A 14,148-nucleotide genomic window follows, 5' to 3' on the forward strand; every position below is an offset into this window, starting at 1 on the left:
CAGAAAAAACCAGGCTTAACAAAAAAAAAAAAAAGCTTGAAGGCCCAAACGTGGTGAAATGTCCAGCCCACAGCCCAGAGAAAACTTAAGTCTTTAACAAATCTAAAGAAGAGTCTAGAGAAAGGTAGAAAAGCAGAAATCCAAGTACCTCAAAATTCAAAACCCATTTAGCCATTCTTTAGTTCTGCAGAATCAAAACCCAAACGTATCAGCGGAAAAAAAAAAAAAAGATGAGATTGGAGGAAGCTTGGTCTAGGGCCGGCCTTGATAGTGGGAGTGGAGAGCAAGAGTTGAGAGAAAAAAATTGAGCAAGAATGAGAAAAAGAAAGGTAAAAATTTTAAGGATCTAAGGTTTTTTATTTGTTTTGATTATTGATTGTTTTGTGGTTAATTTTTTAGACTGGATTTGTAGTTTATTTTGTTGAATTTTGGTTTATCTAGAGCATAATAATATTATTTTTGGGACAATTGATTTTATTTGGACCAATTTTTTTTTTGTGCTACTAATGTTTAACCAGTTATAACAGAAATTTTGTTTTTTGGTCAAAAAGATGTGCCAGATTTTTTTATTCATTTGAAACCAATTTTTTTTTTTTTTTTCTACTACCCCTTCTTTTCTAAAATTTTGGGGCCTCCCTTCCACTTGGGGGCCTTAGGCAATTACCTAATTGGCCTAGTGGAAGGGCCAGCCCTGGTTACTGCACAAGTTTGTAAGGCAATAAACCACCAAGGCAGTAGGCAATATTCCCAGCAGTATATATAATTAGTTACAATTATGAAATACTATAAATATTTCCAAAAAATAGCTTTCCTAAAGCAGTAAAGAACTACTCTATTATCTATAGTTAACAAGTCCATTACTTATATTATCTATAGTACAAGTCCATTACTTATAGAAAGGAAAGCCTACATAGTAGCTTAGTTTTCCTTTTATAAGCAAGAGTTCATGTGTAGTTAGAAAAGCTATACATTTGTCCAAAAAATTACAAGGGCAGAAACATACCCGGTCAGCGATCATTAATCAATACTAACTGTGGTACGCGTACCACCTTTGCTTGAGCAGGAACTAGAACTTGCTGCTGTTGTTGCTTGATTCAAAATTAGAAAAGAAAAAATTGAGGCAATAGATTAAATTTTGCTCAAGTATTTGACACATTTAATAACACTTAATAGACAAGAAGTTTGAAAGTTAAACATATTACCTAAGTCATGAAATTCATCCTCCAAGGCCTCCATCTCATCCTTTGACTTGCGAAAAGAAATTAGGACATGGGCTTGCAGCCAGTTTTGAGCACAAACAAGATTTTGAACCATGAGAGGAGAGAGTGAACTTTGAAATGGATCAAGTATGCGCCCTCCGGTACTAAATGCTGATTCAGAAGCAATCGTAGAAACAGGTACACCCAGCACATCCTTGGTCATTTTGGACAGCACTTGGTATCTATCTGAATTGGTTTTCCACCATCCCAAAAATCTCAAATTTCACATCCCTTCTACTCTCACAATTTTCAGCCAAATATTTTTCAATCTCATTGCTACACTTTATAGACTTCTTAGCCTCTAAGAAATGCTCATATCGAGAATTAACCATCACATATGACCAATTGTATCACCTTCTATGTGTGTCCTCTCACTCTCACTTGGTACTACCACATTTGGTGAATCAACACAAGAGTAATAATCATACAACCTATCCATGGTCTTCCTCACCAAATCAACCATCTCATCAGCTACTTCATCTCCATAAATTTCAAAAAAAGAAAACTTCAAAAACCTTATTTTCTTTCTTGGATCAAGAACCACAGCCACATATAAAAGCTGATTGATTTTATCCCCTTTTCCCCAATACTTTTCAAATTTAGCTTCCATTTTAGTTGCCATGTTTTTCAAGAGATGATTATGATATTTAATTAAATAAGCAATATTCTCTTGAATCACAAACATCTCATCAAAGAAGGTATTTAAAGTAACATACAAAGAACTGGAGAACTTATTTGTTACATTGTAAAAAAGTTTCAAGAAACCCATAAATTTCCTACAATTCGAAAATTAACCCCACAAGGAGATCCCAAACAACCACTATTTTCTTTGTTCATAAAGTATGAAGAATAGCTATCATCCTCAAAGTTCATTCTTAGGAACACTTTCTCAAATTTTTCAGTAGTATTTAACATGAGGTAGGTAGAGTTCCATTTAGTAGGTATATCTAGACTTAGTAAACACTTGGATTCAATACCTAATCTCCCCATAAAACTCTTAAAAGTTTGATTTCTATTTAGTGAGGACTTCACATACCTCACCGCTTCACGCACTGCATCAATTTCTTTCAAACTATCCCCCACAATCAGATTTAGGATATGTGCATAACACCTCATGTGCAAGAACTCATGTTCTAAAACAGTCCCCTTCCAATCTTTAGTTACTGTTTGTAAAAATTTAATGGTAGCACCATTAGAGGAAGCATTATCCACTGTCAAGGTGAATATGCCATCAACACCCCACTCACGCAAACACATCTTAATCTTTTTACCTATAGTCTCCTCTTATGGTCTTCAACTTGACAAAAATTCAGAATTCTCTTATGCAAGTTCCAATCATTATCAATAAAATAACATGTGAGGGACATATAATTCAGATTTTGAATACTAGTCCATGTGTTCGTAGTAAGGCACACCCCACGACCTTTCAAGGCTTCCCTTAGTTTCTCTCTCTCAACACCATAAATATCAACTGCATCCCTAGCCACAGTTTTATGAGATGGGATATCCCTAATTTGCATCTTAGGTTGTAAGGTTGTTGAATATCTTTAAAACCCACACCCTTCAACAAACCTAAAAGGCAACTTATCTATTCTAATCATTTCAGCGAGTGCCTTTGTAACGACCCAAGGAAAAGCGTTAGCCACATCTGTGCTATACCTCAAAAGGACTAGTCACAATTGAGGCTCCTTGTAATTGTTAATAAAACTCAGTTCAACTCAGTAAATACCCGATGTGGGACTCATCACACACCTACACACATCACACAATCAATTAAATTGGGGCATCACAATCTCCCCCACTTAAATCCCTAACGTCCTCGTTAGGGCCCATTTTGTGGGGTAGTGTCTCTGAGCCCACACGGGGTTATTGGGCCGGTTCTGATACCATATGTAACGACCCAAGGAAAAACACTAGTCACATTTGCGCTATACCTCAAAAGGACTAGTCACAATTGAGACTCCTTGTAGTTGTTAATAAAGCCTAGTTCAACCCAGTAAATACCCGATGTGGGACTCATCACACACCTACACACCTACACACATCACACAATCAATCAAATTGGGGCATCACAGCCTTCATAGAAGCCTCAACAGTAAAGGTTGTTGGTACAAGTTGAAACCTTTCCTCCCTATTCATTTTGGGTTCAAATACTAAGGTTTGTTGCCCTTTAAGTGTATCTTTATTAGGGTTCTTAATAGAGTTTGTCACATGATTCAATAAATTGGTACCATGACCCTTACTATTAACATGATAAGTTTTTTTTGGGCAATAATGGCAAACAGCCTTAAATTGAACCTCACTAATCTTTATTTTTTCAAGGTGAAAAACCCATTTTAGTCCCTACATTTTCACGCGATTCCCACTTTGGTCCCTAACTTTTTTTTCCACCGATTTTAGTCCCTATCCTGGAAAACGTGTCTCGTTTTAGTCCTTGACGTTACATCAAAGACGGAAATTGCACAGCTGGCAAATGGAAAAAATTAAAAATATTAAAATAATGCCCACTGTGTCCACGTGGCTTTCCACGTTAGCCTCTAAATTAAAAAAAATAATTTATTAATTCTAACTAAATAAAAAAAAATTAAAAACAGAAATAAAAACCAAACCCTGCAAGAACCACAAATTTAAATCCAGCAAATTTAAAACTCAGAAAGAACAAGATCAACAAAACACAAACCCAGCAAATTTAAAACCCAAAAAATTAAATTCAAACCCATATTTCAAACCCCCACACCACCAAAACATCAAACACAAAAATCAAATCCAGATTTTCTGCCCCCAAACTCAAAACTCAAAACCCAAATTTTCTTATACTTTCTGAGAAACCAAACACAAATCTCAAATCCAAACCTTAGAGTTGAAACCAAACCACCTCCAACCTCAGATTCAAAGCTCTCAAACCCAAACGAAATCAACCTCACTTGACAACAAAACCATCTCCTCTCTTAGCCGACGTTGCTTTCTTCTTGCTCGTGTTTGCCTGGGATGTGGGTTTGCATGGAGGTGCTTTCATGGTGGAGATCGTGGGTCTTGGGTTTTGGGTCTTTGGTCATGGAAATCATTTTGTACATCGGTGGGTTTGGGTTTCTTGCTCATTCTCTGTATGAAACTCATCGAAGAAGAAGAATCGTAGCGTTGTTGTTGTTGTTCTTCGTCTTCATCTTTGTGAAGCTCTCTCTGGCTCTGCATTCTTCGCTGCCTCTTGCGCCATATCGCTTCAAGACCACGAGGAAGAATCAATCTTCGCTGGTGGCGACTCGCGTCGTCTCCTCCCACTCCGCTTGTATCGGAGTCGAGGTAGACCAAGAACTAGTGCGGCGATATTCCGATATTTTGGCTCAAAATCGATTGGAAGCCCTTGAATTGCAATGACGGGTAAACGAACACGCTTCCAATCTTCTGATGTTAGTGTGGGTGTGATGTAGCCGTGGGTATGGTGGATTCCGGAGTGTTTTGTGGTGTGGGGGTTTGAAATATGGGTTTGAATTTAATTTTTTGGGTTTGTGTTTTGTTGATCTTGTTCTTGGTTTTAAATTTGCTGGGTTTTAAATTTGTTGTTCTTGCTGGGTTTGGTTTTTATTTCTGTTTTTAATTTTTTTATTTAGTTAAAATTAATAAATTAATTTTTTTAATTTAGAGGCTGACGTGGAAAGCCACGTGGACATAGTTGGCATTATTTTAATATTTTTAATTTTTTTGGTTTGCCAGCTGTGCAATTTCCGTCTTTGATGTAATGTCAGAGACTAAAACGAGATTCGTTTTCCAAGATAGGGATTAAAATCAGTGGAAAAAAAGTTAGGGACCAAAGTGGGAATCGGGTGAAAATGTAGGGACTAAAATGAGTTTTTTGCCTTTTTTCAAAATGATCCCAAGTAGTAGACTTTTTCTTATTATTACCACAATCAGCAGCTATCTCACTTACCTTGGCTTTACCATTAGGTTTAGGTGGAAGTGCCTCAGTATTAGTTGGAGTGGCAGTAGGTTCAGCTTGGGTAGCGGGTTCAGCTTGGGTAGTGGGTGTTGTTTGGGAAGGGGGTGCATCACTAAAGGGTTCCATAACCTAAAGACATCAAATTTAAGCATTAGCAAACTATCATAACAATGATACTACTAACCCAGTAACAAGAACACACACAAGTGACACAACAACAACAACAACAGGTCAAAGAGACAGCAAAAACAACGACAAAAGTAACAAACAAACAATAACAAGAAGTTAAAAGAGAAACATCAGAAGAGAAATGATACTTCAGAGAACTCTTAGTTGTTAGGGATTCGACCTTGAAAAGAAAGCAAAAAGAGTAGCCTACTTGAACAACTTTCAACTCTTGTATAAAATTAGGATTTCAATTTTTAAAGTTAGGAAAGCAAAATGACTCAAACAAATGAGCATTAAAATACAATCAGATAAGCAAAATAAAAATGTGTTTGGATTTCATCTTTTTAAATTGGGGGTTCATCTTTTTTTATTTTTATTTTTTAATTTTTACAGTGAAGATACAAGTATATTGATCATAGAAAAAAAAAAAAAAAACAAGGAATACAACTAGGTAGATACAAAGCACACTCAGAGCACACTAAAATAATTAATTAAACTAACTATAATGCCTGTCTGTAAAGAGTAAACACAAAAATAAACACAAAGCACTCTCAGAAAAGTGATAACTCAAGTCTTTGAAAATGATAACGCAAATGAGCATACTCAAATTAGGGGTTCATCTTTTAAAAGTGATAAATCAAGTTTTTGACCCAACAAATCAAATAAAAAAAATTAGGGTTTCATCTTTGAATCCAATCTCTTGGTCAGTTTGGTCCATAATCTTTAAGTTTTAAATCATTTGAACAAGATGAAAAGGAAGCCGAAACTGAGACTAGGAAAAAGAGGGATGAAAAAGGAAGAAAATTTACTTGATCTGAGACTAGGAAGTCGAAACTGAGAGGCTGAGAAGACCCATGGTGGAATGAAAGTGAGGTGGCGGTGTTAGGTGTGGTGTGAGGCGGCAGTAGCAGCAACCAGCAACTAGGGTTTGGTTTGTTGGAGTGAATAAATATTTTTATGTAAAGGACTTGTTTGTTTCAAAATAAAAAAGAAAGATTTTGAAATCAACCCTTGAGACTAAAGAGACTAGAGAGCAGAGAGAACAAAGAGAAGACTGATTTATGAGAGAGAGAGAGATGAGGGTTGAGGCCTTAAGGCTGAGGGTAATTGGCTAAGTCTAAGGAGTAAGGAGTAAGCCATGGGCATAGGGAAGTGGAACTCTGATTTTGATTTGAAATTTAGCTGTTCTAAATCTTCTAATGAGATTTGGTTAATTTTCTTTTGCGTGTAACTGTGGAAGTTTAGTGCTTTAGTCCAATCACTCTTAGCAACTTAGTGCTTTTGATTTGAAACTTATGGCCTGTTTGAAAGTTTAGAGAGGGAGGAGAGTAGAGGGGAGTAGAGGGGAGGAGAGTAGTGGGGAGGAGAGTAGAGGGGAATAGTTATCCTCTACCTTGTTTGGATGTTTTTAAAATTAGTAAGGGGGAATGGAGTAATTAGCCCTTCCTCTTGTTTGAATGTTTTAAAAATTAGGATGGAGAGGAGAGGAAATGATTTAAATAGACAAATTTACCCCTATTTGAAAATGGACTTGCAACATTAGTCTATGATTAATTTATCAGTTTTGTAAAGTCTTGAACCTGATTATCATTCATCCAAATCTTAGAATATGTTAGTGATTTTTTTTTTTTTTTTTGGAGAAGCATAGATAAAAAAAAAAAAAAAAAAGTATATACCCAAAAACTAAAAAAAGAAAAAACATATACATACCACTAATACATAAATAAAAAATGAACAAATACACACACCAATAATTAACCTTTGCTTAAAAAATGAACGTATTTCCATTTTTTTGGGTTCAAATTCTCCATCTTTCAAATACCCATCAAAGGAAAACCCCTACTTTACAAAACCCAATTAAGGAAACTGCAAAAAAATAAATGACTGAAAATGTTCTGTTGACTTTCTATCCCAATATTCTCGGAAAACAAACAGGGGGGAGAGAGAGAGAGAGAGAGAGAGAGAGAGAGTACAATGAGGGACTGGACAAGAGGGATGATCTTGACGAGGTCTTTGAAGAGGACGCGATCGACATTTTTGCCACTTGGAGTTGGGGCCAGTGAGGAGTGAGTTGTTAGGAGGTGAGTCATGGACGAGTTGATGTTGATGTTTATTTTGTTGTTGTCGTTGTCACCTGAAAGCCATGACTTTGGGTCTTCGAAATTCGGATTGTCTTGCAAATCCATCAAACGCTGTGCCTTAAACATTCTTTGGTTTTCTTTGTGATTTGTTTGTGGATCAGTTTTTGTTTGTGGATCAGACGACCCACGATTAGGCGGCGTCTAAATAGTGAGATTCAATTTTTTTTTCATTCACCTTAAATTTTCTCAGGAAACAAACAAAGATTATTTATATAATCGGTTTGTAATTTTGTTAATTTAGAAAGGGTAAATTGGAGAATTCATTTCGTCAATAATTTATTTACTCTTCTCTCTCTCCAAATCTCTCTAATTTGGGGGAATTAAAAATGAGGGGTTAGAGGTAGTTGAAATCCCTCCAAATCCCTCCCTTTCCTTCCTTAAAAAACTTCCAAATAAGGTAATTGAATTACTCTCCCTCCCTTTACTCTACTCTCCCTCCTTTTTTTCACTTCCAAACAGGCCATTAGTGTGTATCACTAAACAACTTAGTGCTTTAGTCCAATCACTCTTCTCTCTTCATGTTTTCTCCAAGAAATAACTGAAGTTTTTATTATTATTTTTTTATTTTTAAATCTGAAACCATTGGTCGGATCGGGTAATACGGGTTTTTGGAGTATTCATTATTTATTAATTTGGAGTATTCGTATTGATTATTTATTGATTTATGCTATATGCCCTTGCATGATTTATATCTATTTTCTATAATTATTTATAGCTATGAATCATTAGGATTAATTTTCTCATGGTCGTCCTGCAATATATATATATATATATATATATTTGTTTTGGAGAAGGTGCAATATATATATTAAGAGAAAAATTATTGATTTATCTCTCCAATGTAAAGAATTATATGCTACAAACTTCTTCAACCATTAAAATTGCTTTCACTTTTTCTTACTATTGAATCATATAACTTTTACGGTTGGTATTATATAGTTTTCAAATGGACACGGTCAAACTTCGGCCCCCATGAAATCTTTTTTTGAAACCAAAGCAGCTAAATAGTAGTCATGTTCACAAAGAAAGGAGAAAAAATATCGTCAATGCTTCAAACTATATGATTGAATTAATCTCATATAATTATTTTTTGTTGTCAGGGATAAATTTGGTTTAATTAAACACAGATTTCTACATTAGAATTTTTAAAAAAATAATGGGAACAAAACCCAGCCTTAAGTAACTAATGGTGTCTTAAAAAACATCCAAAAACCCTAATTAATGTAGCAAGCTTGCTACTCTTCCATCACCACTCCCATTCAACTTTCAAGTCTCTCTTCCTTCACTCTCTTCCCCACGATAGCATTAACCTTGACTTCTCTCCCCTTGCTTGTACACCACCTCACTTTCCCTTCAGAATATGATATTCAGTTCACTTTGGCTCTATTCGGTCTTATTCAGTCTACTTTGGTTCTATTTGGTCAACTTTGGTCCTATTCTATCCACTTCTGTCCTACTCGGTCCATTTGGCCCTATGCGGTCCACTTCGGTCTTATATGGTCTAGTTTGGTTGTATTCGGTCCATTCTATCTAGCTTGGTCTTATTCGGTCCACTTTGGTCCTGTTTGGTCTAATTCGGTCCTATTCAGTCCATTAGATCCATTTCGGTCCAATCTGGTCCTATTTGGTCTATTCTGTCCACTTTGGTTCTATTCAGTCCCTTTTCGTCCTATTTGGTTCATTCTGTCTATTTTGGTTTTATTCGGTCCACTTCGGTCCTATTTAGTTCTTTTTATCTACTTTAGTTTAATTTGGTCCACTTCAATCCGATGCACCGTGAAGATTAGTGACTAGTAAGTATATATATAGATCCTACACATAGGGCTCCTCAAAACATTCGCTTGATGGTTGAGTTTGTCAAAGTGGATCCTTTAATTAAAGAGACTTATGTAAGAAAGAAACTAATAAATGTGCTAGTTTGTTAGTTGTTACATCCAAACAGCAAGATGAAAGAAAAATACAGCAATATGGGGAGAGAGTTGTTGCTAGCACGTTCCCCAACTACCAAACAAATGCAGATAAAAAAGGAAAAATCACTTCCGCCAGCTTATATCTGCTATCAATATAAATTTGTTTCGATGAAATTATAATAAAGACTTCTCATTATTCATAAAAATAAAATAAAATAAAGACTTCTCATTTACTAGCAGAATTTGGTACGGTATTGGGCCCAAAAAACTTATGCTTCACTTTAAAAAAAAAAAAAAAAAAAATCTTCACGGTTCAATATAAGATCCTATTATGAATTATTATTATTTATTAGTTCCACTTATACAAAAAAATCAATTAATATCTTGTCTCGATGATAAATAATACATATTATAAAGTAAATACTATAGGATGAAATTCTATCATATCAAAAAAAAAAAAAAAAACAATACTATAAATTACGTAAAAAAAAAAAAAAGTGATCATTGTTTGTCCACATGAAAAATAAAATTATCAATTACAAATGTGAATTATATTTGTAAGGACCGGATTTGAGTTCCTGGTCCAAAAGGTGGATGGACTTAGGCTCAACAAGCCCAAAACAATGAATTTGTAGAGAGTAGGTTGGAAAATTGGGCTAAAATGAGTTGGACAACCAATAAAGTAGGCTCCAATGACAAGAACAGGAAGATATATGGATTTAAAGTAAAGAAAATCATCCTTAGCAAGGTCCGAGGAGATCAGTTCTTATATATTTCTCACAAGTTTGATTACAATTTTGGTTCTTGATTGCTACAGTATTTCTCTTTTTTTTTCCGATCCCCTTCTCTCATTGCCCCCTTCTTCCTTTATACTTTCTTCTCCTTTAATCCTTACCCTCTATGTGCAGACTAGATGGTTGGTGTTGATTCTTATTCCATTAGCACCTTCTTGAAGTCTTTGCGTAGTAACTGTAAGGTTGAAAACCACTGTTCAGGCATCACTTCCACATTAATGTGGTTAGAAAATTAGTTGCAGAGCATTTAATGCGGTGGTAGCAGCTTTCCCTTGAGATATTTTATGGCCTCTTTTGTCCTGTTCCTTCTGGATACTTATCCTCATCAGTGGAATCGTTTGAGACGTTGCTCTTAGTGTCAGACTGTACCTTCTGACCTCGGCCTTGCTTGGCCGAGGGAGTATTCTTCCTCGGACTATCTTCTTAGTTGATTGTGATCAGACTTCAACTATCCATTTACCAATATGGACCCTTATAAAGGTGTTTACCCGTCTTCGGACTACTTGATGTCCTCGGATTGGGCCCCTAGCCCAATATACTTTACAAATATGTACTTTTGGGCCTACCACCCCTACAATATTCATAAATGACGTTTTCTACTAGAATGTACAGACAAAAAATTACTAAAAGTGAAAAGAAACCTAATGTCTTATATAAATGTTAAAGGCTTTTTCTTTTAATATATATATATATATATATATATTAAAAATTTCATCTATAAAAAATCTAATTTAAAATGGCTTGTGAACGATCTTATAAATTATAATACAATGATATTACTTGGTTTCTTTATAAGAAAAATCAAGGTTTGCTCCTCCCCTTGTTGTAGTTATTAAATTATTAAAACGAAAGTGATAAATGGATTAATAGGAGACTATTACTTTTTTTTTTTTTTTTTTAATTTGAAAAAAAAAAAGACTTATTGAAATATATTTCTAGATCTGTCTATCTTAAAATGAATAGTTTGTCCAAGTTTCTAAGAAAAGCATTAACTAAAATAATTTTCAAAGTTTTCTTGATCACATTTTTACCTTGATTGATCTTATCCCAAATTAATTGAACATTATATAAATATATATATATATATATATATATATATATATGTCATATTCTTGAGGATGCCAATCAAAACCACCATTCCATATATATATATATATATATATATATATATATGTCATTGTATTGAGCTTATCATTAAGGATGAGGCCCTTGTTTCCTCTCTGTAATTCGGTCTTTGTTTTGTGAATAAAATTCTTGTTCGTCAAAAAAAAAAAAAAAAAAAAAAAAAAAAAACCATTCCATCCAAAGTGATAAAGTCTACAATCTATATAATCTTATAAAAACTATCATCTATCATTCTCAAGAAAATACAAAAAACAAAGAGGATGGGACCTTCTCAATTAAAAAACAAAGAGCAAATACATAAATTTTGTATTATATCAAGATTCATATTAATGAGGATATAACTTCTCAATTAAAGTTGCCCAAAATATCAAAACCAAAACCAAGTGAAAGAGGAAAAGAAAACTTTTCCCCAGCTGATTTAAATTTTCATCCAACCATCCATTCCTCTCAGTTTCTCCTAATATCTAACATGTACCTTTCAGCCACAGACTCTTTCCGATCCTCTTAAAACTTCCACCACACATAGCCAAACCAGTTTTACCTTCACAACCATAATCTTAAAAAACCAAAATCCACAATGGGAACCAATTCTGTTGAAGGAGAAGCCAATCACATAGTGAGTATTTGGGAGATCAACAAGGATCACCTAGATTCGATGCACGAGAAGATCAGCCAAACTCCAAAGTTACTAAGCAAAGCCGCAGGTAAAAGAGCATGTTGCATTTTCAGAGTCCCCAAGAGCCTAATGGACATCAACGACAAGTCTTATCAACCCCAAATCGTTTCCATCGGCCCCTATCATCGTGGCGAGTCTCACCTACAAATGATCGAGGAGCACAAGTGGAGGTACCTAGGTTCTTTGCTCTCTAGGAACAAAACTATAGGTTTAACCTTGGAGGACTACTTGAAAAGCATACAACCGCTTGAAAAAGAAGCTAGAGAGTGTTATTCAGAGACCATACACCTTAGCCCTGATGAGTTCCTTGAAATGATGGTTGTTGATGGTTGTTTTATATGAGAGTCGTTTCGAAAGGTTAACAATCCGAAACTGTTTGAGCCTGATGACCCTATAGTCACCATGGCTTGGATAATAGCTTTTTTCTATAGGGACTTTCTTCGACTTGAAAATCAGATTCCATTTTTTGTTTTGGAACGTTTATTTGAGGTTACAAAAATGCCTAACGAGGAGTCTGGTCCATCTTTGTCCTTGCTTGCTTTGCGATTCTTTAACAACATAATTCAGAGACGCGAAGATATCATAGAGAGTCACAACGATCTCAAGGGCTTGCATTTGCTTGACTTGGTACGCTCAAGTTTTATCCCACCCCATCAAGAATTGCCAAAGAGGGGCAACATACCAACACAGATCATCCACTGTGTCTCGAAGCTACGTCGTTCGGGGATTTGTCTCAATCCAGGCAAAGAAGATAGCTTCTTGGTTGTGAAATTCCATCATGGTGTGATCGAGATGCCTACTATAACCATCGACGATTTCATGACATCTTTCTTGGTAAACTGCGTGGCATTCGAGAAATGTCACAATAGTTCCTCTAAGCACCTTACTACTTACTCTACATTTTTGGATTGCCTTGTCAACACAGCTAAGGACGTGGAGTACCTTAGTGATTGCAACATAATCGAGAATTACTTTGGGACCAAGGCCGAGGTTGCTCGGGTCATCAACAATTTGGGTAAGGATGTGGCGTTTGATATTGATTTGTGTTATTTGTCGAAGTTGGTCAATGATGTTCCCGACTATTATCAGAATAGTTGGCATGTACAGTGGGAAGGCTTCAAGAATAGGTATTTTGACACCCCTTGGTCGTTTATTTCTGCATTGGCTGCCTTTGTGCTCTTGCTTCTTACACTTACACAGACTTTTTACACATTCTTAGACTATGTGAATCCTCCTAATTAAGAAATGATAATGAGCCTCCTTTTCTCTCCACACATTGATTAAACCATGTTTAATTATAGTCACGATCATACTTTTAAGAGGATCATGGATTTGTAATTGTGTGAAAATTTTTGTAATTTGTTGTGTAACTTTTGAGTTCTTGTAATAGACCCATCTTGCCTCAAGGGTTAGCTCTGTGCTTGCGAGGCCAACATGAAGTGAGAATGTGAGACAGACCGTATACAAAATGCTAATTTGTGTGTGTATGTCATATACTCTTAAGGATGTTACTCGCACTATGATCAATTCTATGATATCCCAATCCCACGCATGCATTAGAGAAAGTAGGTTTAATAGTTAAAAGATGTTATTTCTTATACTAGCATCGTGAATCATAAATTATGGGCTAAATAAATGTTGTACACATTTACAAAAGGTTGTGTGACTGGCTAAGTTGTGTGAACTAAAAGTCTCAAATAAGAAAACAAACCCTAAAATTGGAATGCATGCGAAAAATAAAATGGGAAAGTGCCTTGTTTGAAGAAAAATAATGGTTGCTTATCAACTGAACAATGGCGATTAATAGTTGAACCAAGTGAACTTAACGATGGGCTGCTTAAAATCTAGTGAAGGGCAACGGAAAAGTAGCTTTAATACCATGTCAAAATAAATGAAAGATGTAGAGAGAGGAGATATTGAGAGTTTAAGTAAGGAGATTTACATGATTCAGTCTTATGGCATATGTTTAAAAGAGAAAGCCCTTAGTGACTATATCTTTGCGATTTTATAATTGTACTCCGTTCGTTTTGTTGGCCAGTTTAGAAAATTGAACTATTTAAGGGGGCATCATATAATATATTGTCTTTCAAATAAGAAGGTACAAAGTTTCCAAAATTACCATATTTAATTTAATCTATAAT

At 35.2% G+C, this 14,148-nt stretch overlaps 1 pseudogene; it reads left to right on the forward strand.

Moving 5' to 3' along the window:
* Positions 1–11,753: 11,753 nt before the first annotated feature.
* Positions 11,754–13,283, forward strand: LOC115953667 (annotated as a pseudogene).
* Positions 13,284–14,148: the final 865 nt, after the last annotated feature.

This window comes from Quercus lobata, chromosome 7, assembly GCF_001633185.2.
Source record: "Quercus lobata isolate SW786 chromosome 7, ValleyOak3.0 Primary Assembly, whole genome shotgun sequence".
NCBI lineage: Eukaryota > Viridiplantae > Streptophyta > Magnoliopsida > Fagales > Fagaceae > Quercus > Quercus lobata.